This window comes from Lissotriton vulgaris, chromosome 2_1, assembly GCF_964263255.1.
Source record: "Lissotriton vulgaris chromosome 2_1, aLisVul1.2, whole genome shotgun sequence".
Taxonomy (NCBI): Eukaryota; Metazoa; Chordata; class Amphibia; order Caudata; family Salamandridae; genus Lissotriton; species Lissotriton vulgaris.
This window is the reverse complement of record NC_141687.1, coordinates 163,529,551-163,554,492: the sequence shown is the minus strand read 5'-3', so window position 1 is coordinate 163,554,492 and position 24,942 is coordinate 163,529,551. Positions and strand designations below refer to the sequence as shown.

Below are 24,942 nucleotides of genomic sequence, written 5' to 3'. Positions count from 1 at the left end.
GTGCATGCGGGCGTTTCTGCCACTGTGTCTCAATTACAACAACGTTTTTGGTGGCGGGGACTGAACAAACAGACGCGTGATTATGGGCTTCAATGTGACATTTGCCAACAGATTAAGCCTTCAACTGCTGCGCTTCCACCACAAACAGTTGTTCATTTCTAATAAACCATTGGGTTGTGTTTATTTAGATCACTGCGGTCCTTTTTCGTTCTGATACTGCATATAAGTACATCTCAGTCGCAAGTGATTCATGCACACGCTTTGTATGGGTATGGACACACCACAGCGCTGATTCACGGACTGTCATAATGGATTTGCGTGTCTTTGTAGGGATTTTTGCCTGTGGTACCTTACATTTGGATCAGGGTCCTGCTTTCGCCTCTAAGGCGTATAAGGATGCCATGGCTTCGATGGGGGTCCAAGTCAAGTTTTCGTCTCCATACAGACCTGAGGGTAATAGTGTAATGGAACGAATGAACCGTGACTTAAAGCAATCATTGACAGCTTGAGTTATAGGCACTGGCAGGAACTGGCTGGCCCATCTCAATGGCGTGCAGCGTGCGCTTAATAATCTCCCTAGAAGGTCTCTCGGTGGGTGGACCCCATACGAAATGTTCTTTGGTATCAAGGTGTATGTACCGGACCTTGATGGTCTAGACTCGGTGGCTGTTGCTGCCTCCTTTGACGTAGATGAACATTGCAATGCCTTACAGACTCTACAAAAGACAAGAGACAGTCTTGCAAAGGAACATTTGCCCTCCACTTCGGATGATGCGTTGCAGATCCCAGTAGTTGGCCGGCTACCCCAAGATGGAGAATTGGTTCAGGAGAAGATCAATAACAAAAAAGAATTTGGTCCCACATACCGTGCTCCAATTCCTGTACTTGGTGTGAAGGGCCCTAGAACAGTCATTTTACCACCACTTCCAGGTCGTGAAGAAAACAGGTATATCTCCATTAACAATGTCAAGATACACAGAGTGGCCGATTCTTCTCAGTATGACACCGGCAGTCTCATGTCCTTCGATGGTGAGAAATTCTGTATTGGCCACAGCTTCGAATCCTGAGCTGGAGGTGGCCCTCGAGATGCCTGCAATTTCAAATCCTTTATTGAGTGCATTGCGTGGTACTCAACTTGATGAAACTGACTACACTTACCCAACTGACTTATCGATGCCTGATTTGCAAACTCGTTTGGCCATAGAATCCAGATTTTCATTTGACACTGTTTCACATACTTCAGGAAAGCCCACAAGGATTAGAGTCTATGTAACATTATTTAAAAAACGTTTTTTGATTCCCCCTTGGACTTATATTTGGCTGGGGCTTTTTTATCTTTTTATGTCAATTGGTTTTGTGTTTTATTTTTTCTGGTTCATTAATGGACACAATGTCAAGGAGAGAACATGCATTTGACATCTGAATGGAACATTGGCACCCCATTCCTCGTCACATTCTGCCCACAGATTGAGGAGAGACTTGACCTGTCCTGGATGGGATAGTCTGGGATGCTGTTAAATTTCAAATCCATGGCCCCACTGAAGTTATAAATGTCCCTAATGTGCTTAAAGTTAACATGGGGGATGTGGTTAAAGAAAACATATGTTCTGATGATTGGGATGTTCAGACCGGAGAGGCTTTGTTTGCTGATTTGAAATATTATGCTGCCTTTGATGCTGAAGATATAGATTTAGAATCTGCTAATTATGGTGATTTATTTTGAAAAAGTACACTTATTTTACTGATTTTAATCAGTCCAATCCCGCTTCATTTTATTTTAGAATGACAGAAACATCCATGTCCAAAGTTAGACTTACCGATACCAAGTTATTGTACTCAAAGTCCTTTCTAGACCAGCTAGCTGTTGGAGGCTACGAGTTGTGGAAGGAAACAGTTGACCTTAAATCTGTTTGGGGTTCTAAAAGTTGGCAGTTACAAGGCACTGAGGCTTTGCACTGTTCATGTCTCATCCCGAATCATATGTTGTTTTTGAATTCTACCATCTCACAGACAACATGCTTTAGATTGGCTACTTCTAAAAAATTGAATACTCCTTCCTTCCCTAAATTTGTAAGAATATTCAGGGTGGGATAATACTACAAAACCTTTGATTTGAGAGTTGCAAACTCTATTGCAAAATTCTTTAATGGGTAAATTATTTTATTGTATAGTTAATAAAAACCGTTACAATATGAAATGCAATATTAATTTAAAATATATTGAAAAATACTTTTTTATACAGGTGTTACAACAACCGTTAATTAAAATGGTACAGAACACTGGTGTTCCTGATGTCCTAATGATTCAAAGAGCTGGTTCAATATTAGGAAAATACAAATTAAGAGTTCAAGAGATTCAAGTTTGTATTAGCTCTTTGCAAAGTTTCTTTTTTTTCAAAATTAATAACATATTTAATAGTTCGGCAAATGAATTGTGAATCCACTGAGTCCAACGCTTGTAGAATCGCTGAGCGGCATGTGCGAATTTCTTTTTCATAAAATTTTGCCTTAGTAAGCTCCGGCATTCACTATCCAATGCAAGACAAATGCAGATCAAGTGAATAATGTCTTGTACAGCAGCACCACATAAGTTACACTCCTTTGGGCCTGGTGTGCTCCAGCCAGGTTGGTTGGCATTTGTAGGCAATTTGCCCATACGTAGGTTTAGGTATTTTAGTTTGAAATGTGATGGGAAGGCAAGCCCTAGATAGGCTGCGGGTGCCGACTTTTTGTAGGATTGTATTATCATCCAAGCGTGCAAGCGATGTCTCAGGGTTGTTTTGTCATCGATCAACGAGTGCATGTTAGCTGCCTTTTTTACAGCCTGCTTAAATAAGGATACAGGTAGCTTCCTTTTCCATAATGACGCCAACTCCATGATTTCAAGGAAGGAGTTTAGGTACTTCGCATACTGAGAATTTGGATTGCTTTGCATGGCTTCCCAAATGGCGAAGTTAATTTCTGTTTCGCGGTTCAACCAGATGCTATACCAAAATTTGACTGTCTCGTATTTTTTGTGCAATGTTTGGGACTGCAAGTCAAATTCGAGCCGAACCTAGGCGGGTGAGGCGTCGCATGGTAAGCTGAATACACGTTTATACACTCTTGTTTGAATTTTATCTAAGAGCGGTGCACTCCTTCCACAATGTACCACACTGCCATAAGCTATTGTTGGAAGTAGCTTGGCTTTGATAACTGTTAAGAGGGGAGTGAACAAGGGGCCTTTTAGCTGCTTAGATAAACTGCTGAATGCGTGTAGTAAGGCTGTTCCTTTCTTCTCGATGGCATCAAAATGCGTGGAAAAGGTGAATCGTGACTGAGGAGAACAATGTCATCGGCATAGGAAAGATGCGTGAGGGGCAATATTCCTAGCCGTGGGGGATGTGCGTTGATCCAGTCTAGCCTTGGTGTCAGATCGGCCATGAATAAGTTAAACAGATGAGGGGCCAAGACGCAGCCTTGCTTTAATCCTTCACAAGTTCTGGTCTTCCGCGTAAGCCGATGGCCATTATCAATCTTTGCAGTTAATCAGAAAAAATGGACACTTGTTACACCTTCTAACCTTAGGTTCAAAGGATGAAGAGTACCCTCAAAGACTCAATGCAATCGTAGGCGCGGTATATATGGTTCATCCGCCCCGCATTGAAGTTACGGCAGTTATCATTGGGTTATCTTCTGTGTGTAAACTGCCAGCCTCACCCGAGGCACCTCTGGGTTATTTGGTGCAGTGTCCAGAGATATGAGGGTTTCCCCACTATACACAGTGCAAAGAAAAAGTGACAAAAGAGGTGATGTGCAAAAATGTTTTAAAAAAATGGAAGTAGCCCCAAGGATTTATTGAGGGGTATATTTCCACTGTAGGTTAAAATAGGACTATACTTTTTTGCAGACCGAGTTACTGGGTCTGTTGGTATTTATTGAGGAAGCGTCGACATGTTTCAGCTCCTTGGGCCCTAGGGGGTCTATGGAGCTTTCGTCAGGACTTATTCACATACAAAAAACATAAATGGTATACTCACACAATTTGTGCGGTATCTGTTTATCAATTTTTCATTATCTTAATTAAGTAGAAGTTATGCCACTACGGGGGTTCGCTTGTTTATGAAGCCCAGAGCCGCGTGGAAGTAGTATCCCAACTTGTGCTGGCTCTGCCCCCGGAGCAGCGTGGAAGTAGTATCCCAACTTGTGCTGGCTCTGCCCCCGGAGCAGAGCCAGCACAAGTTGGGATACTACTTCCACGCGGCTCTGGGCTTCATAAACAAGCGAACCCCCGTAGTGGCATAACTTCTACTTAATTAAGATAATGAAAAATTGATAAACAGATACCGCACAAATTGTGTGAGTATACCATTTATGTTTTTTGTATGTGAATAAGTCCTGACGAAAGCTCCATAGACCCCCTAGGGCCCAAGGAGCTGAAACATGTCGACGCTTCCTCAATAAATACCAACAGACCCAGTAACTCGGTCTGCAAAAAAGTATAGTCCTATTTTAACCTACAGTGGAAATATACCCCTCAATAAATCCTTGGGGCTACTTCCATTTTTTTAAAACATTTTTGCACATCACCTCTTTTGTCACTTTTTCTTTGCACTGTGTATAGTGGGGAAACCCTCATATCTCTGGACACTGCACCAAATAACCCAGAGGTGCCTCGGGTAAGGCTGGTAGTTTACACACAGAAGATAACCCAATGATAACTGCCGTAACTTCAATGCGGGGCGGATGAACCATATATACCGCGCCTACGATTGCATTGAGTCTTTGAGGGTACTCTTCATCCTTTGAACCTAAGGTTAGAAGGTGTAACAAGTGTCCATTTTTTCTGATTAACTGCATTTAATCCCTGGGGAAAGAAACGGACACTATTCTTCCTCATCTCTCTATTTTTGATGAACATTATCAATCTTTACCTGCATCCAGGTGTTGGTATATAAGTCCACTATTGGATTTAAGATCGCATCCGGCAGGCCCTGCTGCTTTAGTTTGGCCCAAAGTAATTGTCGGCTAACACGGTCGAAGGCCGCCTTGAAATCCACGAAGCATAAGTGTAATGCTTGATGATTTTGCAGGCTTTTCCAGCTATCAGGCTTATTGCTATGGCGTTTGCCATGGTGCCTATGCCACGACGAAACCCCGACTGGTTTACTGGGATTTTGTTGTTGTCATCGGACCATTTTGTGAGGTCGGTTAACACCAGTGAGGCGTATACTTAGCCTTGGCGTCAATGAGTGCTATCAGGCGGTAATTTGCAGGATTTTTTTGATCACCGCCTTTATATATTGGGTTGATGATCGCCCCTTTCCAGCTTTCCGGGATCCGACCGGTGATGTTTGTCGTCCGGAACAGTTTGTTGAAGTTACTGGCCCAAAAGTGGGGATCTTCCTTATAGATTGCCTGGGGGACACCGTTCGGTCCTGGTGCACTATCTTGCCTGCTTTTCTTTATTATTTGTAGTATTTCTACTTCCTCATATGGTCGTGGTGTGTGGTCTGGTCCTTTCTGTTTGTTACACGGATGTTTATCAGATCGAAAACTGTTGTCAACTGAGTCTCTGCGTTAGGTGTTTTAAATACTGGGATTGCTGTTGATGTAAGAGGTGTCATGAAATTTATTGAAAAGCTATCAATTAGATGCTGTACCCATGCAATTTCTGTAATGCAGGTCGTGCTTATAGTGTTTGCAGGTCTGTTCAATGAGTTTACTTGCAACCAGAACGCTCTGGAGTCGGATTTTTTTGCATTATGTATTATTTTTGTCCAAAAGTTGGTGACCTCATTTTTTTCTCATTCCAAATTTGTTTCTTCTATAGTTCCTTTATGAAAAGTACATCCTGCTATACCTTGGATTGTGGACTATGACCTTGAGCTCTCCTCACGGACTGTTGCAGACGCCTTCTCAAAGAGCGTGTTGTCTGGCTGGGATGGCTGTTATTCTTTTCGTTGTGCCTTGTTTTGACGTTGACTCAAGTCTTCGGTAATTTATTCACAAAGGCAGTCCATGTTTCAATGGTCAATTCATTATCCGGGGTAAGCATTTGCATTAGGTTTTTTGCATCCAAAGTTATTTGCGGTAGTGTAACACTCGTCCACCTTAAGCGTTTCAGATTTATTGTTGACGTTTCCCCTGCTAGTATTGGGGCATTTAGATGTTTGGGAGGAGTTAGTTTGATTTCAATATGCTGAGCCGAATGATCACTATCTGGAGAGCATATGATTTGAAAGTTTTTGATTAATCGAAGGAGTGGGAGGGAGACTATGGTGTAATCCAGGATTGTGCTTGAACTAGGACCAATATAGGTACTATTGGCAGGTCTGTCTTGTTTTATTCTCCCACTTAACACTTGCATCCCTTGCTGCTTGAGCTCCCACATCAGCTGCCGGCCAACTTTGTCCATTCTCTCCGCGAACAGGATCTCCTGTGTTTCGACGGCTCAGAGTTCGTTAGCAGTAATGATGTTTTCTTCGTCTTCATGGGGATGTAGTAGGTTGGCATTAAAATCACCTGTGAGAATTATCTCCCAAGTTGGCTCTTCAAGGCGGAATCCTGATATAACTGCTGCTGTTCCCTCGAGTGTGCTGAGGTGTCGTCTTCTGGCTCCCTTGTCCTCTCCCCACGGCCGGGCTTGGCTCCGCCCCCCCGCTCCTTCGTACCTGCATCACCAGGGCTTTTACTGACCGGCCGGGCTTGGCTCCGCCGGTCTTGCTGCCTACAAGACCCAGGATCCCCTGGGGCAGGACGCTGAATACCACGCGCCAGGAAGCGCATAAAGCCCCGCCTGGGGCCGAGACCCCTGTTGCTGCTGTTCCCTCGAGTGTGCTGAGGTGTCGTCTTCTGGCTCTGGGTGTTTCTCTGTACCTATTGCTAACCTGTTAAACGTATTTATACCGTACAGAAGATGGCTGCAAAAGGGGTCTCTAAAACGATTATTTCGCAAGGAGGATCCCTTAAGGAGACTTTGGATCATTTTTAATGCGGGCAACAACAGCCGTAGAACGCAAAATTTTGAGGGCTGAGAGTCGCTTATCCTTAGAAACGATATGTAATAAACGCTCCTCCCTGGGACTAACTGATTCATCTCGAACCCCACCAAGCAACATTACTGGTACCCCGGTTGAGTTGGACTACGGATCTATTAGGGCCGCAGGCTGCAATTCGACCATGGGAAACCTAAGTATTGAGCCCTGTATGCAAAATATATCGGATGACAGTCTTCTAGGCTCGCCACCTATCCCAATAGTTAAAGATAATTTGCAACCTATTGACTTTGACAGGGCCCATCCTCTAAAAGGAAGCGGGGGGAGTTAAACATAGGGGGAGATTAGCGAAATCAGCAAAACTGCATGTAAGTCCCCCGAAGGCTAGCAGCTGTGCCCCCAGAAATGTGAAGGATTACTTAGGACCACAAATGCCCGCACAAACCCTACCCTCAGATCTACTGGTACAAATAGAAATATTAGTGAAATCCCTGATCTTACCACTAGTCGAAAGAGTTAAGAGAATAGGGGAGAAGGAGGGGACCATAGAGGAGGTAATAAAGTCAAATGATGTACTTATTAAAAAATTGGCGGATAACCCGCAAACCCAGAACTCTACTCAAACTAACCTGGGTAAACAAACTATTATCCCAAACCAACCGGCCCCGCTGACAGCACCATCTCCCAATGCGCAGGATTCAACACTAACCCCTAGACCTACCCTACCGAAAATTACTGCAATCAAAGAAGGGCAGATCAATAAACAGATAACCTTAGACAGGCAAGGCACTAACCTGGGCAGATTAAATAGAACTACCACCCGTATTGATTTACCACCAGAGGCGGCACCCTTCGTGAGCGTCCTGTCAGGGGTGCCTGAGCTTGCAATTGGGAAAATTGAAGGGTAACAGGAATTAAAAAACAAAGTAACCTTTTGGCTAAGTAAAAATAGACCGCTTCCACCTAATATTGACGGGAAAATTCTACAAGTCAGAAGGGTGGGGTGGTTAGGGCAAATGACTAAGGATATAGAGGGAGATCTGGTTATAGTGAATTTTAGGGACAAACGTGTGATTCCCTACCTCCAAAGTTGGCAACCTCAAATAGGAGATGGGGGAATAGTCACTTGGGAACTAGGCCATTTCTATCCCAGACCACCACACATGACCTTTGAAAGACGCCAAACAGGAAACACCTATTTTGGGAGTACTGTAGGTCCTGGTCTAAATGGTTATAATATTCCAACATTTAACCGGTTTGATCTACTTTCAAGCATAGAAGCGGTCGATTGACTTACCAGCGACACCCCCAGCCTCAATGTAAAACCCATTCAACAAGAAAGTGTGATAAACAAGGTGATAATGGAAGTATTTATGCCCTGTGAGGGGATGGCTGATTCAAACTACTTAGACCTTGTTTCCAGAGAGAGGCACCTCCCAAGAGGGGGAACTAACCAAGTCCATCTTTGAAAGTGAAATAGCTAAGGTAGGAGACGGTGGACCATCTAGAGGTCTAGTTGTAACGGGTGATATGGCGAGGGTTGGGTCCCCAGTTGTGGGTACTGTGTCTAGGAATTCTATCAGTACCATTGCAAAGAAGGAAACATGTTCCCTCATTTTCTGGAATGTGGCAGGACTAAAATCCAAAATAAATAATACTATATGGGGAAGCATTGTAAATAGGTATGATATCATGGGTCTACAGGAAACATGGTCAATAGAGCCCATACATATTTGCGGATATAAAACCCTGTTTACACCAGCAGTGGGGGGATCACATGGCAGGGCTAAGTGTGGTCTGTCTATGTACCTGTCAAACCAGCTCAAATATGAGAAAGTACAATTACTATCCCATAATAGCTACTATCAGCTGGTGAAGATAGATATTAACAAGGCAGCCAGTGTTATTATCATACATTTTTAAAACATCCTGATTATTGATATTATTTCGACTATAAAAATGTCGGGTGCTGATTTAAAACATGAAATGGACACAAACATAAAAGAAGTATCGGTTATTTGGGGGGGGAGGAGGGAGGTTAATTGTGCTCTTTGTAAACGGGGCCGACAAGGCATTTGTGGTCTTATGCTGGACCAAGACACTACCCTTACTCATTTTGAGCATACCACATGTGAGGACTTGCTAAATGAAATATTGTTCTCTTGCGATCTGGGGTTTGTGTATGAAATTGGTCAAACAGGCTCCCCTTTGTCCCCACCTTTATTGGTAGGGGAGCGTCCACCACAATTGATTTTATTTTATTTCCCACTAGGTATGGACACCAGATTAAAACATCTAAGACCCTTGATGTTGTGTTGAGCGACCACCGACCTTTAACTATGGAGATCGAAAACCCATTTTGAGATTTGGATAGGGAACAGTCAATTAGGCAGTTAGTTCCAGACGTGATACTTGGAAGGCAAAACGGTTACTCCCTTAAATGGAGTAAACTGGCCCCAGATACATTTTTGCATAAATTAGTGACTAAATGTTCATAAAGTTTTATGACTTGTTTGGATGAGCTCGCAGACAGTCAGTGTATAATTAAACATTTTAATTTTATTGCATCATCTATTAAGGAGAGTTTATGGGTTGAATCAAAGAACCGGGAGAAAGCTAATAGGAGATGGTTTGATTCAGCATGCACAAAGGCACTTTCTGATCTTAAAAATGCCCTACATGGGAATCCTCGTGACCTTTTATTGGTTAGAGGGCTGAGGAAAACCTATAATGAGGCATTGAAAAAACGGAAAGTTGCAATAAAAAGGGATGCCTGGGAATCCCTTTGTGAGGCTTCGCTTTCTAGAGACCCAACCGCCTTTTGGAAAGCGGTAAATGCCCCCTTTCTCTATGATGACACAAAAGCACGCATAGAAATAGCGATCACTGAGGACGAATGGGTAACTCATTTGTATAAGCTGTATAGTCCTACACAAGGGGCATATCAATTGCTAACTGATATATCCGGGGAAGAAAGGGTTAAGGACATGAAATTGGCTGTAACCCTGAAAGAAGTTAAGGCGAGCCTTAGAACAACCAAGGGCGGAAAAGCTGCAGGCCCGGATGGCATCCCAGCGGATTTGTTTAAACACAATATTGAGCTCTGGGGGCCTATGTTAGTACAACTTTTTAATGCTGCCTTTCCAAGGGGTCTAAACGCCTCATGGTTTACTTCGGTAACTGTGCCTATATTTAAGAAGGGAGATAGGCAAAATTGTGCATGCTACCGACCCATTTCCCTTTTAGATTCATCCATAAAGATCCTTGGGAGAATCATTTTAGGGAGACTTCAAAGCTGGGCAGAGGATAATGGGATAATCAGTGACCTGCAATACGGCTTCCAGAAGGGAGTTGGAACAGTAGAGCATGGCCTAAACCTATTTATTATGCACCAAAAATACACCAGGCAAAGGGGGAACGTATATACCTGACATTTGTTGACCTAACATCAGCATTCGATTGCGTCTCCCACAGCCAACTTGGACAATATTAGAAAGTTTAGAGGTTGAAGAAACTATCATATGTTTCCTAAGGGAACTATATTCAGGTGGCACAGCAGTTGTCCGTTACGGGAAGGATGGAGAATGCACTAGATCCTTTGGGATAGGCCGCGGGGTACGCCAGGGGTGCGTTCTGGCCCCCTTTTTATTCTTAGTCTACTTTAATGGCCTTTGAAGGATTCTGCTACAAGAGTGCAGGGATATGCCCATGGTAGGTAAAAGATCAATCCCTGCACTCTTGTATGCAAACGACGCTGTCATAATGGTACGGACGCCCCTTTCCCTACAGGGCATGATAACATCCTTTAATAATTTTATGCTAAATTTGGATCTAAAAATTAACTGTACAAAAACGTTCTCCATGAACTGTGGCACAGGTAGCAGTAGACGGAGAAAAACATGTATATAAATGTCCATTGGATTCCACCCCTACCTTCCCTTCTTTAGGTATCCTGTTCCACGAGTCTGGTACATGGGCAAGTGCTGTAAAAGTAAGAAGCCTCCTGTTTTCCAAATCAATAATGGCCTTTATCAAAAAAATTGGGGAAAAAACGATCAGGGAAATTTTAACAATTTTTAATGCGACCTGTATATCAGTTGCTCTTTACGGCTCAGGACTCTGGGGATATGCCAACACAAAATCCATTCAAATAGTGGAAAATATGTTTCTGAGGTAGATCTTAGCTGTACCTGAGAGTGTCTCGACTTATATTTGCCACAGGGAACTTGCCCAGCCACACATTAAAGATACAATCAAAATCCAGCCTAGACTTCTTTGGCATAGGGTCTGAACAACCAATGAGTGTGTATTGAATCGCGCTATTTTGACGGACGTTTTAAATTTAGAACACGCGAGTAGGATCAAATGGCTTGTCTATGTTAAACGTTTCCTTGTTGAAATTGACTACCGAAATTATTATGATGATCCTCTCACAATGGCCAATATCCTGAGGAAGATATTGAAAAAACAATTTATGGAGTATCTTGAAGAGAAGAGAGCTAATGAGGAAGTAAAGAAAAAGACTGTATGTTCACACCAATTGATATTAACTCAGGACAAACTACAGCCATATTTAACCTTATATATGACCAACTATGAGAGGTTTGTCCTGACACGTTTCAGGTTAAGCATTCTTTTAAGACTTTTGAGTTTCCCTGTTATGAACAACTGGTCTCATGATTTAGATTGAGTGTCCATGTGATGACTCTTCAGCCCAATCGGACATCCATATTTTATTTTTCTGTAAATTTTATATACTGCTTCGTAGAAAACTGATTATCCCAATTTTAAAAGAAATGTATTTAAACCGATGCCGCCCAGCATTCTTAGAATTGCAGAGAATGGACACAGTATTAACTGTTGCATCTATTTCTGAATTTAAAAAAAAAAGTTTTTATACTACGGAAATCAATCTGTATGGATGAATTTTAATAGCTTTTTAAGTACAAAATTGCCTTTTTATGTATTATGTATGATACTTCCTTGTAATTAATTTTTATGTTGTGTACTTTTATGGTTATTGCTGTTTAACCGAATAAAGTAATAACATTGAAATTGAATTGAATTGATATAACACCGCTAACTTTTTTGAAAAGCTCTTGTTTTACCTTGGATTTTGGATGGGCGTATATATTATTATGGATGACAGTTCCGATGCCAACCTGAGGTCCCATTTCCAATTTGATTATTTGCATGTCTGCGGTGGATGCGGATGATTAGGAGGACCTAATGTTTAGTGCTGTGGAAATATAAACCGACAGACCCCCCTTTGCTCGCCCGTAGTGCTGTGTTCGAGTAGCACTAATGTGAAAACCTATCCTTCCTGGGACATCGACTGGACCAGTTAGCCATGTTTCCTGTAATGCAATGATTTCATAGGTGTCCCAGGAGTCCGTTTTTCTTTTGTCACTTACGATATCTTTTGCTCCAGCGATATTCGAAGATAGAACTTTTACGGGGCTTTGATCCATTTTGCCACCCTCTGTATTATTTCAGGCTTCTCTTATTCCACGATTTGATCGGAACTGATGTTCGGATTTCAAGTTTTCCGCACCCCTGGCACCTTGCAGTATTTGGATATTTGGAGGGGTATTTATAGAGCGCGGCGTTCGCTCCGGAAGGAGCATCATGGCGCTGAAAGTCCTTGAAGCCAGGTCACAGAGTGGTAGGGGGGAGGCTAGATGGAAGCTTTAGTCCAATCGTCGGAAAGATTGAAAATCCATGTTTTGAGAAGTTTTCTAAAAAGCTTCTCAAGTGTCTGAAGTCTCAGGTGTCTGGGCATACTGTTCCAGGCTCTAATAGCCAGAGTGCTTAGGGTTTTTCCGCCTTTAGACTTCAGGTTGAACTTGGTGGAGGTCATGAAATTTTCTTGTGAAGATCGGAGGGAGCGACTCGGGTTGTAGTGTGGGAAGCGTCTGGTAAGATAGATGGGACCTGTTTTGTTAAAGGCTCGGAAGGCAACGGTGAGAATCTTGAAGAGTATTCTCTTGTGCAGGGGAAGCCAGTGTAAGGTCTTTAGGGCTGCGGAGATTGAGGATTTTCGAGGTAATTTTAGGACAAGGCGGGCGGCAGTGTGTAAAACACTTTGGAGTTTGGAGAGAGTGGACTTCTTGGTCCCTGCCAGGAGGCCGTTACAGTAGTCTACACGCGAGAGAATGAGGGCTACTGTTACCGTTTTCCTAGAATCGAGGGGGAGAAAGTCAAAGAACTTTCTCAGGGACTTGAATATGCCGAAGCATTTGCCTGCTACGGTCGTGGCATGATGGTCAAATGAAAGATCAGAGTCGAAGAGAACCCCGAGGTTTCTGGCAGAAGTGACGGTCGGGGGGGGGGGGCAACAGAGTTGTCAGGCCACCAGAGGGCAGGACAGAAAGAGGCGTTCTTTCCAATGGGGCGGATCTCAGTTTTATTTGAGTTGCAACGGAGGTGGTTAGCGTCCATCCATTGGAATACAGCAGTTAGGCAGTGTTTAAGATTGAGCTCTGCCATGTTGGAACTGTCATCTAGGGGGATGATCAACTGAGTATCATCGGCATATGAAGTGACAGTTATGCCGAATGATTCTATCAGGGTGAGAAGAGGGATGAGATAAATGTTAAAAAGGAGGGGGCTTAGGATGGACCCTTGGGGGACTCCGGAGGACACCTTTTTCTCATTGGATTGAAAAGGGCCCAGGGTGACAGTTTGGGACCTATCGCTGAGAAAAGATCTGATCCATGATAGGGCTGAGTCAGAGATGCCGATGTCCATTAATCTGTTGATCAGGATGGAGTGGGATATGGTATCGAAAGCTGCCGTGAGGTCAAGAAGGATCAGAATGGCCTTCCTTTGGTCTTGCAGTGATTTAATGGTATCGGTCAGTTCAATTAAGGCAGTTTCGGTTGAATGTTTAGACCGGAACCCGGATTGCTGGGGATGGAGTATGTTGTGGGTTTCCAAAAAGGTTTTGAGTTCTTTGTGGACAAGCTGTTCTGTTATTTTACCCAGAGCGGGGAGAAGGGTGATGGGACGAAGGTTGGTCAAATCCACTGGGGATTTGTTGGCTTTTTTCATAAGTGGTTTGACGACACCTTTTTTCCATGAGCGAGGAACAGAACCAGAACTGAGAGACAGGTTTATAATGTACCGAGTATGTGGATCGTTTTACCAGTGACCTGTTTTCTCTTGTGATGTGCTTCATTAAAAGAGGGTAATAAGTTGTGTTACAAAACCAACAAGTGATAATTCAGACACTTTAAAAAGGAAACAAGGAACCATAAAAATTACTTTCAGAAGTAGGTATTGTAATTTATTAACAATACCTTGCAGTGATACTTCAGAAGAAATGTATGCAATTGTTGCAAATTGTGCCCCGACAAAGAGGGGGAGAGGCGAAGAGGAGTGCTCGGGGGAGGGGTTTGTGAGGAAAGAATGAACACAGTTGTGAGTGATAAGTACAAAAATTACCAACAACATCAAAAACAATTACAAATGCATGAGCCAATTAGTATATAAAGGCATATGATGATTAATAATTTTTCACAAAAAAACTTTCAACGGACACACAGTCAGTACTAAACTGTAGAGGGCAAGTGCCGGTAGTTAGCTGAGAGACACTGTCGACGTTTCGACCCTATATGTAGGCTGAGTTTAGTCCTTAAGTGGGGTCTTCATCAGGACGAAAAACGACAGGGGGAGTGAGGGGCAATCCTGTTTGATAAATTGATAACAGTAAATTAATGAGTAATACAACATAGTCAGTACATTCAGACTATGATGAGAATTAAAATGCTAATATAATAGGGTTACCATGGAATCGTGGCCCACTTGAGCTCGCGATGTGGAACAGCAGAGTACTGTGGGTTAGTCACAGGTCACTCGCCGGGAAGATACATCTCAAAACAACTACAGAGGAGAAAGAGAAACTAGTCAAGTAGGACAAAGTCCTATACTTAAATCAAGCAGTTTAAAAGGACCCAACTGGAGTAGGATCCACTGATAATTATTGTGAAAGGTGATGTCTTTGGGTAGCTCCACTATGGGAGTATGAGATGGGGGGCCTCATACAAACAACGGGGTAGAGATCGGCCCAATCCCTTTAATTAAACTCATGTGGTAAGAGCACTGGGGGGGGGGGGAAAATTGATTGATTGATTCCGGAAGAAGTACCCGAGTCTGATTTTCCGAAAGAACCGGTATAGTTCAGTTTTTAAGAGAAATTTGTTAGGTGGAGCAGTAGGGACATAGGAGAGGCCTCTGCTCAGAACGTTGACCTCCTCTGCAGATAAAGTATGTTGAGAGATGTTAATCACTGGATTGGGAGGTAAAATGCTCAAGTCAGGTGGCATGGTCTGCTCTTGAGTGGGAGGGTGGTTTACCACCTGTAAGTGTTTCTCCTGGTCGAGATTTCTCCATGAGGTTCGGTGCGGAATGTCACTTGTTTCTGTGGTTTGCCTCTGTTCCCTTGCCAACCGCCCGGTTGTTGTTGTTGGCCTCTTGCTTGGCCTCTGGTCCACTGATTGCCACGTCCTCTGGGGGGTCGCCATTGCCCACGGCCTTGATCTAAAAAAGGCTGCTGGAATTGGGGAGGATACTGCTGGTATCCAAATTCTTGAGGTGGATAATTTTAAGAGGTGCTGGGACCTGCTTCCGCGTCGCTTCCCGAACTGTAAGAGGAATCTGAAAAGGTCGTGAAATTGCGACGTCCTCTGTAGCCACCGCGAGTGCGGTTAGTGAAACCTAATTGACAGAGAATGACTTGATTAAAAATACATTATTGTCTCTTTTGGAACGGGGTTGGGTTTTTTGAACTGTGCAATTGCAGAGCGTTTTTCAATGCCACCCCCTCTTCAACCTCATGTTTGAGAGTTGCAGGGTTATTGTTTACTGTATTGTGCCTTCCTCTATTTTCAGTATGTGAGCGTAATTGTATTCTCATCTTCCACCCAGAACTAAATGTGTGTTTATTATTCGAATATATTAATGGACCCGCCTTCAACCTCTTGGATGAGAGTTGCGCGGTAAGCCTTAATATTCAGGATCTGTGCTGACATTTAACATGCCCAGTGATCCGCCTTCAACCTCGTATGGGAGAGTTGCGCAGAATGTATAAATATATTAATGCACTCGTTTTCTACACCTTTTTACCTGAAAGCCCACGGCTTGTATTTATCCACTAATTATTCATACTGTATTCTTAACTTAATATTCAAGTCTTAACCTTCATCCGCCCCGTGTAAATCCTGCTTTGAAGTAACTCTCCCGTTTCCATGATCGGGCTGACGTTTTGTAGTGAGGCCCCGCCCACCGAAACTCCGCGTAGCAGTGCTTGCGGAGTCCTGGACTTTACAGCAGCGAAATGGTATGTGGCCACAACGCGGCAACCCTCTATTCCATTTGGGTCATCTAATTGTACCTTCCTGCCCCTGACTAGGTCATTTAATCTTAATCTTTTTCAGAACTATGACTGAGTTCGCCAATTGAGCCAACGAGCGAAATAGGCGTCTGACACAGAACGCGGCTGAAACGGTTTTGCCTCGTCTTTTACAATATAGGTATGTGATGTAGCCGATATGTTAGGTGGTTTAATAGCGGCTATATTTTCTCACTGTGTAAGCCCAACTTAAATGCGCCGGACGCGCCTACGATGATTTCCCTTTCTTTCTTTTAAGATTCACGATCCAGGCCAATTACTAAACCTCGATCCAAAACACAGCGTATTGAGCTGCTGACAATCAACGTTCGAAATTGTGGGCCATTACTCATTCGCTCCATTTCTTTGCGCCCAGGTATGTTGTAAATCCCTTAAAAAGTGTTTGATGGTTCCCCAGGCTTTACGTTTGGGTTTGGCATCCCTTATGGAAACGTGTGATTTATCACTAATTTTTCCCCCCCCAGTGCTCTTACCACATGAGTTTAATTAAAGGGTTTGGGCCGATCTCTACCCCGTTGTTTGTATGAGGCCCCCCATCTCATACTCCCGTAGTGGAGCCACCCAAAGACATCACCTTTCACAATAATTATCAGTGGATCCTACTCCAGTTGGGTCCTTTTAAACTGCTTGATTTAAGTATATTTACAACAAGGGGTGGTGAGGGACAGAGTCTCTGAATTAAACAGAATACTCTCACCCAGTCAAGAGATCAGGGCTAGATCCAACACCGTTTTTTAGCTCACTGCACCATGCCAGTTTCAGAACCTGGCTGTATGCAAATTAGTCTGTTCCTGTCCCAGTGCATGATGGGAACAGAGCAAACCAAACTACAAAAGCCAATTCTTACACTGGGAAGGAAACAAGCTACCGGGGACCGGTTTCTGGCATTTCAGCCTCTTCGGCCCGGCTTGCTTGAATCCTGATGGTGCAATGAGCAAGGGACTCACATCTGAGTATACCCTTCCACGCTTAGGGTGGACAAAAATATTTACAACAAGGGGTGGTGAGGGACAGAGTCTCTGAATTAAACAGAATACTCTCACCCAGTCAAGAGATCAGGGCTAGATCCAACACCGTTTTTTAGCTCACTGCACCATCCCAGTTTCAGAACCTGGCTGTATGCAAATTAGTCTGTTCCTGTCCCAGTGCATGATGGGAACAGAGCAAACCAAACTACAAAAGCCAATTCTTACACTGGGAAGGAAACAAGCTACCGGGGACCGGTTTCTGGCATTTCAGCCTCTTCGGCCCGGCTTGCTTGAATCCTGATGGTGCAATGAGCAAGGGACTCACATCTGAGTATACCCTTCCACGCTTAGGGTGGACAAAAATATTTACAACAAGGGGTGGTGAGGGACAGAGTCTCTGAATTAAACAGAATACTCTCACCCAGTCAAGAGATCAGGGCTAGATCCAACACCGTTTTTTAGCTCACTGCACCATCCCAGTTTCAGAACCTGGCTGTATGCAAATTAGTCTGTTCCTGTCCCAGTGCATGATGGGAACAGAGCAAACCAAACTACAAAAGCCAATTCTTACACTGGGAAGGAAACAAGCTACCGGGGACCGGTTTCTGGCATTTCAGCCTCTTCGGCCCGGCTTGCTTGAATCCTGATGGTGCAATGAGCAAGGGACTCACATCTGAGTATACCCTTCCACGCTTAGGGTGGACAAAAATATTTACAACAAGGGGTGGTGAGGGACAGAGTCTCTGAATTAAACAGAATACTCTCACCCAGTCAAGAGATCAGGGCTAGATCCAACACCGTTTTTTAGCTCACTGCACCATCCCAGTTTCAGAACCTGGCTGTATGCAAATTAGTCTGTTCCTGTCCCAGTGCATGATGGGAACAGAGCAAACCAAACTACAAAAGCCAATTCTTACACTGGGAAGGAAACAAGCTACCGGGGACCGGTTTCTGGCATTTCAGCCTCTTCGGCCCGGCTTGCTTGAATCCTGATGGTGCAATGAGCAAGGGACTCACATCTGAGTATACCCTTCCACGCTTAGGGTGGACAAAAATATTTACAACAAGGGGTGGTGAGGGACAGAGTCTCTGAATTAAACAGAATACTCTCACCCAGTCAAGAGATCAGGGCTAGATCCAACACCGTTTTTTAGCTCACTGCACCATCCCAGTTTCAGAACCTGGCTGTATGCAAATTAGTCTGTTCCTGTCCCAGTGCATGATGGGAACAGAGCAAACCAAACTACAAAAGCCAATTCTTACACTGGGAAGGAAACAAGCTACCGGGGACCGGTTTCTGGCATTTCAGCCTCTTCGGCCCGGCTTGCTTGAATCCTGATGGTGCAATGAGCAAGGGACTCACATCTGAGTATACCCTTCCACGCTTAGGGTGGACAAAAATATTTACAACAAGGGGTGGTGAGGGACAGAGTCTCTGAATTAAACAGAATACTCTCACCCAGTCAAGAGATCAGGGCTAGATCCAACACCGTTTTTTAGCTCACTGCACCATCCCAGTTTCAGAACCTGGCTGTATGCAAATTAGTCTGTTCCTGTCCCAGTGCATGATGGGAACAGAGCAAACCAAACTACAAAAGCCAATTCTTACACTGGGAAGGAAACAAGCTACCGGGGCCCCCCATCTCATACTCCCATAGTGGAGCTACCCAAAGACATCACCTTTCACAATAATTATCAGTGGATCCTACTCCAGTTGGGTCCTTTTAAACTGCTTGATTTAAGTATAGGACTTTGTCCTACTTGACTGGTTTCTCTTTCTCCTCTGTAGTTGTTTTGAGATTTATCTTCCCGGCGAGTGACCTGTGACTAACCCACAGTCCTCTGCTGTTCCACATCGCGAGCTCAAGTGGGCCACGATTCCATGGTAACCCTATTATATTAGCATTTTAATTCTCATCATAGTCTGAATGCACTGACTATGTTGTATTACTCATTAATTTACTGTTATCAATTTATCAAACAGGATTGCCCCTCACTCCCCCTGTCGTTTTTCGTCCTGATGAAGACCCCACTTAAGGACTGAACATAGCCTACATATAGGGGTCGAAACGTCGACGGTGTCTCTCAGCTAACTTCCGGCACTTGCCCTCTACAGTTTAGTACTGACTGTGTGTCCGTTGAAAGTTTTTTTTGTGAAAAATTATTAATCATCATATGCCTTTATATACTAATTGGCTCATGCATTTGTAATTTTTTTTGATGTTGTTGGTAATTTTTGTACTTATCACTCACAACTGTGTTAATTCTTTCCTCACAAACCCCTCCCCCGAGCACTCCTCTTCACCTCTCCCCCTCTTTGTCGGGGCACAATTTGCAACAATTGCATAAATTTCCTTTGAAGTATCACTGCAAGGTATTGTTAATAAATTACAATACCTACTTCTGAAAGTAATTTTTATGGTTCCTTGTTTCCTTTTTAAAGTGTCTGAATTATCACTTGTTGGTTTTGTAACACAACTTATTTTCCTTACGGGGACCCCCTGTATATGTACCAGATACCGCCCAGGTCCCCGTGACTGCTTGGGTCAAACCCTTCCTCTTGTAATGTCATTAAAAGAGGGGACGGGTAACCTGGTGTTACCTCTGCTTTCAGAGTGATTCCCCACTCATCGAATTTAGTAATTTCATGGAGTATCTCCTTGGCGGTTTCTGCGTTCCTCCAGGTTGTTAGGGTGCCTTCCTTTACAGTATTGTTACTGAGGTTTACAAATTCTATTGATAATAGATCATCAGATGTTATATGATTGAGGCTCGGAATTGTGGACGTCAAATGCAGGATGTCTCCTCTGTTTAGGTAGTCTTGTGGGCCTTGTGTTTTGTAATTTGGAATGAAGAAGATCCTTCCTTTTGTGTTCGATTTTATATCTTGCATTAGATCGGGAGTGGACAGTGCCTGATCGTTTGTCCAATGTCTCCTTATTTTTTATTTTTTTTTATCCCTTGCGTCGCTGAGTGGTTTTTTCGTGTTGTGCTTATTGTCATCCCTCCCTGTATGCTCAGGGGGCTCGTTTACTTTTGCGATTGCTTTCGAGATTTCTCTTTTCAGACCACGCAACCCAAGGGTTTAATGCGTGTTCATTGATGGTTGTCGATTGGGGTAGACCTGACCTTGTTTCTATTTCCGGGCCACCAATTGGTTGTGGGCCATCAAGATCCGTGATTATCTTGACTGATAGTTGATCTTGCAGACTCTTGTCAACTTTCGCTGTGACTTGCCTATGGTTTTTTATGTCCCTTCTATTAAGAGTTGTAATCGGGCTGAACGTTGTATGCAGGATGTAGGATACTTTTTGTATATTGTTGTCGGCTTTTGCGGTTACCTCCCTTAGGTGTCCCTGCTTCCCCAAGACACTCGAACTGTGCTCCTGGGCCCTTATGGACTGTACGTGATCCGGCTGAGAAGTCCGGACTATTTGTATTAATTTGTTCCAGTTATTTTTGGATTGGCCTTTGGGCTCCCTACTATTCTGTTAGGTTGTGTAGGTTCGTAGTCAGCACTCTCAAGGCTCCAGTTTGCACTACTCTTTTCTATGGAGTGAGTAGTGAGTTCGTCATTATTACATTCCTCTATGGATATTAGTGGGTTTGATCTTGGCGCGTGGGCTATTCCAATAAGATTTGCTTCCATAGCGGTTGGCTGTTGTTCTTCATCATTGGTGCTTTGAATCTGGAGTTTTCTTGGATGCTTGGTCGTTATACTTGACTGTTGTTCTCCCTTTTCTGTTTGGATTTCAAGTTTTGTTAGGGTTTAGGGAGATTGAAGATTGGGTAATTGGTCAAGGCCTGCTTGTTGGCGGGTCTACTGTTTAATTGTTGGTTTCTGACTTTTCTTGCACGTTTTTTCTGTCGTTTGGTTAAAACTTGTTGTGATTGTTTGCGGTTTATATCTGCTCCTGTCTTGGTTGTTCTTTTACAGTCAACCGATGACTATAATTAATCTGGTCCGGGGGTATAACCCCTGGTGATGTTCGTTCTTCAGTTGGTTCTCCGGTTTTTTATTTTTGATCTCTTTTTTTTCTTGGAATTTGAGTCTATTATTTGTTGTGAAGTTTCTATAAGGATTTTTTCAAACCTCGTTTCTAAATTGGCTGTATCTTCATTAGACGTGGCTTTATGATGGTCACGGGTAATGGTGTCTCTTTCATCAAATGTGCTGCTTGTGCCATGATTTGCACGTTTGCATTCCTGTAAAATGTTTTTGAGTATTGTCGGTAGATCCCTTAATTTTTCAAGTATGGGGCTGGATGTACAATTTGAGGGCGTAGCCCAAGGTTATTCTGGTCCTGAAGAATTGCAAATGTGTTTGCCATGGCATCAAGTTTTTTGTTAATGTCAGAAATATACTCGGCGATTATACTCATGAGGTTTATTTTGATATCGAGTTTATCAGACTGCATGTTCAGCGTTTTGATTGATGTTTCTAGTATTTTCCCCAGAGCACGATGTAGTTTAATAATGGATTCTAAGTTTTGATTGAGACCATGCCTTTCTGCTTGTTGGCACTGGTTGACCTTGTGATTAGGTGTGTTAGCTGTGCAGTTTGAGTGTTCCTCGACATTTTCCCCTGCCATGTCGACTCAATGTTACGCGTTTAATTTGGTCAGGAGACATGTTTTTCCAATAACTTTTGGGAGTACAGAGTCGGACAATTCCAATGCACTCGATATTTCTATTATAGTTGTCTCCTGTAAAGATACTTGATTTGTTTTTTTTAATGGATCCGTGGGTGGGTATGCTTCCTGATCCGACCCACTTGATATCTCGATTAGGTTTTCCTTTGTTGGTTACAGAAGCAGTTGTTTGCTTGTGTGACAGCCAACTAGGATTTTTCTTGCACATCATTGGATGTAATTACGAACTTGTTGAATGGTTCAGTTTGCTTGAGGTCGATTTCTCTTATGTTCTTGATTTGTTTGTCATTGGCTGAAATTATGCTTTGGACTCGTAAGATTTCCTTGATAACAAAGAGAGTTTGGGAATCCAACCAGGAGTTGCACACTGCACACCTCATCCTTTTTATTGGGATCGAACTTTACTGGATTTAGTCGTGACTCTTGTCTGGGTGTCGAGTGATTATTTGGTTGTTCTTTGTACGCTGCATCTAAATTGCTGGTATTAATGCATCCCTGGTCATTGCCTGTGCCTGGAGGGCTACCAGCCCCTAGTTGGTCCAGATTTGTGTCGCTTATTGATAGTGCTGGAGATGTGGTTATCCTTATTGCTCTGATTTGACTTGTGTGCATTATGCCATTTTCTAGTGGATTTTCCATGGTATTGACTGAGATCCTGTCAGTAGAGCCTGGCGGTGTTTTATACTTTACTTGGACTTGTGCCTGGTCAGGGCCTCCAATTTCCATGTGCACTTGAGCTTGTGTTTGAATCGTGTACTTATTGTTCCCCTGGCTTATTGGCCTATGGGCCTCTTGGGCTGTTGGCATACACCTGCCTAGTTCTTCTATTCCAATGCCATTTGCTGTGCTGATATTTGGATCGGGTGAGGGGGTTGATGCAAGTACCGACTGCGTGCTCACTTTACTTGGTGTTAGTGGTTTTTGGAGTCCATTTGGTGTTGCTGGCATTGTGTAGATTGCTGCGACTGGGTCTTTCAGAAATGAGAATTTGCCAGTGGGATTCATGGAGCCAAATATCGAGTAGAATGGTGGTATTAGAGAGGTTGTGGGAGAATTAACTGCATTGGTCTCAGAGTTATTGATTGTTAATTTGATTTTAGATTTCTTTTTTGTGGGTTGTGGTGGATTCCTTTGTGTCCTCCCTGACCTCATTGTCCCAAGGAGAACTGACGTAATGCGCCTCTTACCGCCTTTACTGCCCTTGAAGCCCATTGAGCTGAAGTGAGGTTGTCCGGACTATATTTCTTTTTTTTTTTTTCTGCAGGGCCTGCCTGCCTCTGCCTTGGGGAGAGCGTCTCCTGATTTATGCGATGTTGGATAGTCCGATTGACAAGATCAAAATCAGCTTCACTTATTTGCTTGGCTAGATCAAGTGGTCGAATTGTTGAATTGTCACTTGATTGGGTGTTTTTTGTTTTTTTTGTTTTCCTACCTCTACTCCCACTCCTCCTCTTTGCTGCTCTTCAAGATGCTCAACACCACTACAAGAGTGAGGAGGCACATGGGGTGTGTCCCCTACTATCCTACTATTGCACAGGACAGGCTGGGGGATGACACGCTGTTGGAGGTTTCGTGTGGGAAGGAGAATGTACTGGGCAAAACTGCCTCTTCATCCTGTGCACACTTGTGAGTAACGGGGATGGCGAAAGGAAAGTAGTGAGGCAGGTCTGGGCTGGGCAGTGGCCGCGGACAAGCTCAACTCAATACGAGCTTCCAACGCTCCCACGGCTCTCACCACCCGCCGCCTCCTGCCTCCGCCCCCCCTTGCCGCTCCTCACCGCCTTACTCGGGTAAGTGCTGTTGTGCCACCGTTGTCACTGGGTGCCGTAGAGCGCTGCCGTCAGGCGCCGAGTGGGTCTCCTGGTCGGTCGGGCTCAAGTTCAGCCCCCGCTCTGTTCCAGCCTGGCTCGGCTCAGCCTCAGGCACCTCAGGCTCCCGCCTCCTCTCCGGCTCCTCTCGCGGCACTCTCTCCCCTCGCCACTCGCCGCTTGCGTTCGCCACTGCTCAACAGCGCCGCCTGCACTCTGGTAGACAACACTGGTAGAGTAATCATTGCAGAATTCGTACTTTAACATATCCAGTTTAGATCCCAAGGGTTGATTGTTGTGGCACAGAAGTGCTGATGCGTGCCAGCATCGTTTTTGGGTCTGGCTGATGGATTTACACAAGTCAGGGTCGATCCCCGTTTTGAGAGTGACCATTCTTTAACCACTTATTCAGTAGGCAAGTTATGTCAGGATTGGCTTAAACATTCTGCATTGGCGTCAGTCAAACTGCATTTGTCTAAATTGACTGACGATGTTGATTTGAATTATTTCATAAAAGGCCCGGCAAAAGGTAGATCTAGAAGATAGATATATGCCGTATATAAGGAAATCTGGAAAACGTCACAGATTGAGGTGGCTACCTGCCTTAGGGCTATTGATCAAGCTAATTTGGAAAAAGTGCTTGCAGTAGTGGATAAGAGCATTAACACACTTTCCTCCCGCATTAACACATTAGATAATATTGTGTCATCTGTTGTTGAAATTGTGCAAGATGATGTGTCTGTATTATTTCATAGTCAAAATCAATTGCGTTCTTTTATGCAGTTTGCAGACGCTAAAGGCTGGGAAGGTGCCTTGGAATTACATGAATGTGTCATCTCTTTTTGCCCCGTTTAATTTGACTGATAAGCAACGTTTGCTTTCAATGAGAGATGCATCTTTTTGCATGTTACACATTGAACGATTAGAGTCTTTACCTTTCTCAGTGGCAGAGGTCACTAGTGTGACGTGGCTTATCCACGGATTAATAACTTTACCGTTTGCACTTTTCCAATTTACATATTGTATGCAATATTTTGCCATTGGTAGATACAAGCCTCTTGGTAGCTCCTATTTACATGATGCCTGGTTGCTTCCTTTTACTTACAGATGCCTTAGGGAAGGAAAG

At 43.7% G+C, this 24,942-nt stretch overlaps 1 protein-coding gene across 1 annotated transcript in view; it reads right to left on the bottom strand.

Moving 5' to 3' along the window:
• TSPOAP1 (TSPO associated protein 1) overlaps positions 1-24,942 on the bottom strand; it is a 2,768,302-nt gene that overhangs the window by 1,569,937 nt on the left and 1,173,423 nt on the right. The window lies entirely within an intron of this gene.